Source organism: Juglans regia, chromosome 15 (assembly GCF_001411555.2).
Source record: "Juglans regia cultivar Chandler chromosome 15, Walnut 2.0, whole genome shotgun sequence".
Classification (NCBI taxonomy): domain Eukaryota; kingdom Viridiplantae; phylum Streptophyta; class Magnoliopsida; order Fagales; family Juglandaceae; genus Juglans; species Juglans regia.
In genome coordinates, this window is record NC_049915.1 from 16,156,143 (window position 1) to 16,162,519 (window position 6,377).

Below are 6,377 nucleotides of genomic sequence, written 5' to 3' on the forward strand. Positions count from 1 at the left end.
TTGTTCAAAAATAATATTTTAATAACAAACAGATTTTACAAAAATAAACATATACATTTATACATATTGATGTGATATATCAGATTGTAAATTTATTTATTTTTATTAAAAAGTAAATCTAATATATTACAAAAAAATTATGTTATTTTATGGATTTATTTTCATGAATATTTTTATGCTGTAGTATTTTTTTTGTTAAAATTGTTTTGAATTATTTTAAATTAGGAAAGTTAGTTCAAATGGTTATAATATGAATTTTTTAAAGACATAAAATAAATAATTTTGTATAAAACATGGAAAAAAAGTGATTGGGACACGGGAGACTTGCATAGGTATATAACCATGCAATCAACTATAAATGAACACTAATTTTGTGATTATTCATTCGTTGGTCAATAAAATCTAAATTTAGATAAATAATTCAGAATTTCTTAGGAAAAAAACTGAGAATGCTGTAACATCACATGAAGAACCATATAAAACTAAAGAAGTTTTTGCATTCGTGAGTTTGGTTGCCAAACTCATTCCAATTCATCTCAACTCATCATTACAATTTTTTCAAATTTCAATACAAAATATAATAAACAATTCAACTTTTTCAAATCTTAAAATAATAATAATATTAAAAAATAATATTCTAACAATATTTTATCATCTCAACTCAACTAAACTCAACTCACTTCAACATCCAAACACAACCTCAACCCTTTTTGTTGGAAACATCACACATGCAGTTCCTGTTATTGGCAGTGGCTTTTCCATCTTTATCCTCGTCTTTATCTTTAAATTTAAAAAATATCTTTAAATTCATTTATATTAATTTATACATCTCTAAATTTTTACATAATTATAAATAATACTTTTTCAAATTTAAAGAAGTACTATTAATTCTTCAAATACTATTTTACTATTTTTTCTCTTTTCTATCCATTAAAATCAACTTTATAAAATTTGTATTAAAATAATTTTAATACATAAAATTTGTATTAAGTTGATAATATAAAATAGATGTTAATTGTAAAATATATATATAAAAAAATAATAATATTTTATTATTATTTAATTCAAAAATACATAATCTAATATAAAATTATTTTTTCATATATAAAAATACATAAACAACTGCCAATGCTCGAGTTGTATTCTGTTTTCTGTCTTAATATCTCATACTTTTGGACAGAGGTGAAAATGCCATGGCCGTTGCTTTCCGCGTTCAATGCCCTAGGACAGAGTTAAAAAATGCTGTATTTCTCAGTGTACGTGAAGACTGTAGCCATTCAAGGCAACGATATATAGCTCAGTATTATCGGGGTCAGACGAGGCACGTGATGATCATATACATCAGCGAATCTTACAAGCAATTGCCGGTTCCCGAGACTTTTCGTGAAAGGTAAAAGAAAACAGCCCCTGCCGACCCCCCACTATTATTTGTCATACCTAAATCACTATAAAAATACCCTCGGAACAACCTCATCTTTATGCCAAAGGTCCCTTGGTGGCTTCGAGAGTCATAAGTGGGTGGTGGTAGACCGGTCGTTGTGGCTGTGTAGCTTTCAATACCCTAAAAAGCTAACGTTTTGATGGGTATGTTTAGATAGGGTTTCCGAGGTCATTAGGGTTTTCAATGTCTTAACTGTGGGGTAGTGGCCCAAGAAAAGTTTAGAGTGCCAAAGCACTTGTATTTGGAATTGGATGGGTCTTTGCTGATCTTGGTTTTAGTAGCTAGGTAGTTTTTTTATTTTTCGATTTTTTCTCTTTGGATCGGGAAAGATTTTGTGACTAAATGGGTGCAGATTTCTGGGGTTTTACCAGCAAGTAGATCAATGGATCTGTATTAATTACTAGGTTTTGAGTCCAGTTTAAGATGAACAGCTAGCTCAGCTGAGGTCTTAATTTCTAGGGTTTTCTTTCGCCCCCTCCTTTGCATGGTTGGTAAAAACCTGGGTAAAAGGAGTACTACTGGGTGAAAAACATCTTTTTCCTTTTGTTGTTTTGAAGTGGGGTTAGGGTTTTGGATTGATGTTACTGATGATGAGATTCAGAGCTGATGTAGGGTTTAAGGAGTAGAGCTCCTTGAAGTCCAATGGAGGGTCTTGCTGGGTGGATTGAGCTGCTGAGTTATGGATCCCACAGCCCTATCCATACATGTTGAGGTTATTAATTTGGATAGGCTTGCGGCTTGCATATCTCAGGAGCTGCGTTACCTTAAGTCAGATCCTTGTTTGGATTGAAGGGAGCTCTATACCTCTACTCTTTTAGCTCCCGAATTTAAATTAATTAATTATATATTATTTCTATTTAATTTGTTACTGATTATTAACCTATTTTTTCGTAGATTTATTTCATGTTGATTTCAGTTCCATTTCAGCTTTCAATTGGGATGTTCTTTCCGTAATTTTTCTTTACAGTTTGTGGTTCTCAAAGGCAATATTCTTTCCATATTCTTTGTTGCAGTTTCATTTGAAGAGTGCTTTCAGTAGTCCATGGTTTCTTCTTCTTTTCCCGCTTGCAGATATATCTTTGTGCATGCCGAGATCCTTTCATTTCTAGGCCTTGCTATCGATCATCAGGAGTTCATGTAGTTGATTTATTATTTGTTTATTTCTAGGCTTTATCATCAATATTATTAGCAGATATCTGAAGAGGTCTGATGCTGTTTATCAGTACGTATGTGCAATGTTTTTTAAGATGGTGAGAGAGGCTTCGGATGCCATGGCTTCTCGTATAATTGAGTAATGATTCAGAACACTGTAAAATGAGGAAATTTTTGTAAAATAATGTAATTTTTATATGATATTTTACAATAATATCCTTAAAAGTATTTTAGATTATCATTTTTCTAATTTATTAGTCATACATTTTCGTGCCTCCTCATCAGCAGTTAGTATGGAGTTAGTTTCTGTACCGATTTGGAATTATTTGATACTTCTAGGCCCGGTTTGGTTAACTAATACAGATAAAATATTTTATTTGAAGTTGTACAGTATATTAATTTTGGCTATCTAAATATAATATTTTATTTCTTAAATTTTAAAAATATTTATTTAAATAAACAGTAAAAAATAGTATAAAATTATGAAAACTGATGTGAACAGTATATAAATAGTGAAAATTGGTGTAAACAGTATATGAACAGTATATAATTCAGGCATTTTATAAAATAGTGACACTCACTTTTTATCAAACAAAAAATTTTCACAATTTCCTAACACTCCACACTCTACATTATTTTCAATTTTTATTATTTTTTTTTATTAAATATTTATTATATAAATAATAAATAAAAAATTTGAAATAATTTAAAAACAATAAACTCAAAAAAAAATTTTAAAAAAATATTAAAAATTTAAAAAATTTAAAAAAGTGTGGAGTGTGGTGGAGGTTGTGTAGCAATGCTCTTTATCAAAACTATAAGATGTGAGAGAGTTTTTAATTTTTAAGAATTGGAAAATGTGTGAATTTTATTATTTTATAGATTATTTGAATTGTGCACTGTATATAAATTGTTTATGTCAGCTTTGGCACTATTTATTTATTGTTTATGTCAGTTTTTATTGTTCCATTTTGTTTATTTATTGTTTATTTAAGTACAAACAAAATCTCCTATTATTAAACTCATATTTGATAAAATCAAGTTGATCTATTATTATATATTGAACATTATTACTAAAGAAAAATGAGAAACTCATCCTTTCTAAACCAAGAAGCTCCTTCATGCTGATACTTTATAATGATGCTATTATGATTACATCAATGTTTGATTCAAGTTCAGGCTATTTCACAAACCACAAATGACACGGTTTCTAAATTTTAATAAAAAAGTTTTGAGATTGGTGTCCCAATCAAATTTGATAAAAAATTTAAAACTGGTTTCAGAGTATTCAAAAACTAAGAACGAATCTCTAGCAAACATCTCTTTGAGTGGAGTTGTTGAAGTGGTGTGGTCTATATCCACCACTATCTATCTTAGTGCAGTCGAAAGTAATCTATTAGTGTGTCACTGAAAAGATCATTAAAGCATAAACACTTAAAACAGAATTATGAATTTTAATGCTTAAATGGTATCTCTAGCCATTGAAATTCTTCATGTTAGGTGGTTGTTCTCTCTTATGTTTGGTGCTTCCAAATTCTTCCTCTCTCTGTAGATGGTGTATATTGAAGGGGGTTGATATGAGTGAGTTTTAATGATCATTTCAGTGACAATAATGAGTTACTTTCGATTGTATTGAGATTGATAGAGGTGGGGAGTGTACCAAACTATTTAAAAAACTTAACTTAAAGGGAAGTTTGGTGGAGATACGTTCAATATTCTCCTACTTGATTTACACTTTTAATCTTAAATCTCATTTTAAATCGAAAATCTGTATCAAGTAATAAATATATGAACCATGGCGATAAATTCTCTAATGATAAGTATTACCTTTTATGTATTACTATGCATGTGATCCTTATATTTGATGTGTTAATGATTTCTTAATGAATAAATCATATGCTTATTCTTGGTCTAACACAAATGAATTTTTTTTAAAATTAAATTAAGGTGCACATAAATATGAGAAAAAAATCACAATAATTAAGAATTTCATAACATTGTCCATACAATAAAAAATTACATAATATAACTAAGTCTCATATTTATGTGCTCAATGACCAATTTCTTTTATTTAATACGTTTCTTTATGACTAAATATTTAATATCGATGTGTTTACTTCGACTCTCATTTTTATTGTTCTTAGTCATAAAAACAGTAGTTGAATTATCGCAATACATTCTCAATGACTTAGAGATAAAATCTAAATTCTAAGTTCAGAAATAAAACTCTTAAGCCATACATTATGTGAAATGTCCTCAAAACAGAAGACGAACTCGGCGTCCCTAGTGGAAGTGGTAGTCATTCCAGAGTAGAAGTGACAGTCAAAGTTTGCTTGACACTCCTCCATGATATAGCTCCACTGGCCATCATAAAAATGTATGTTGCTATTGATTTGCGTAAATCAACACAGCCAGCAAAATCAAAATCTAAGTAGTCAATCACTTCCAGATTGTCTATATATAAACATGTAGTTTTTGACTCCTTGAAGGTACCTCATTACTTTCTTTGTAGATCTCCAGTGGTCTAAACCTGGATTACTCTGATATTGTCTCAACATTCCAAAAACAAATGCAATGTCAGATCTTGTGTAAAACTGAGCATATATAAGGCTTCCGACAATAGAAGCATATAGAATGATCTTCATTTGTTTCCTTTCAAAGTCGTTCTTAGGGCATTGGTTCAAATTAAACTTATCACTATTCACTATGGGAGCTACATTTGTTGAACAATTATTCATCTGAAATCTTAAAACTTTATTAATATAGGTTTCTTGAGACAGACCCAAGATGATTCGAAATCTATCTCTATGGATCTTAATGCCAATGACATAAGATGTCTCACCCATGTCCTTTATGTTGAAATTTTTAGAGAGAGATTGTTTCACCTCACGTAGCAAACATTTATCATTGGTTGCTAGCAAAATATACCCACATATAAAACAAGAAAATAGATTTTATTCTTACTGATATTCTGGTATATACATTGATCCATAATATTTTCTACAAAACCGAATGAAGAAATTACATTATAGAATTTCTTTAATGCGAAATAAACACTTAAAACAGAATCATGAACTTTAATGCCTAAGGAAACATTACCTACAACCATTGATGTTCCACGTTGGGTTGCCGTACTCTCTGATGTTTGGTGCTTCCAAACTCTTCCTCACTCTCTGTAAATGGTGTATACTGAAGGGGGTTGAGACGATTGAGTTTGGGGACCAAAGCCTTCAGTTTATGTAGCCACCAAAAACTTTCATCAAGCTTTCGGTGGGTGGTTATGCTTTAATGATCATTTCAGTGATACTAATGGGTTACTTTCGATTGCACTAAGATGGATAGTGGTGGGTATGGACCACACCATTTCAATGACTCCACTCAAAGTGAAGTTTGGTGAAGATACGTTCAACATTCTCTCACTTGGTCCACACTTTTAATCTTAAGTCTCATCTTAAACCGAAAATCTGTATTAAGTAATAAATACATGAATAATAGCGATAAGGCCTCTAATGACGAGTATTACCTTTCATTTATTACTATGTATTTATTCCTTATACTTTACGTGTCAACAATTTCTTAATGAATAAACCTTATATTTATTCTTAGTCCAACATAGATGAATTTTCTCAAAATTAAATTAAGGTGCACATAAATATGAGAAAAACATCACAATAATTAAGAATTTTATAACATTGTCCATACAATGAAAAATTACATAATGAAACTAAGTCTCATATTCATCACATGATCCTTGAATTTTAACGGTGACATGCCTTTAGTCAAA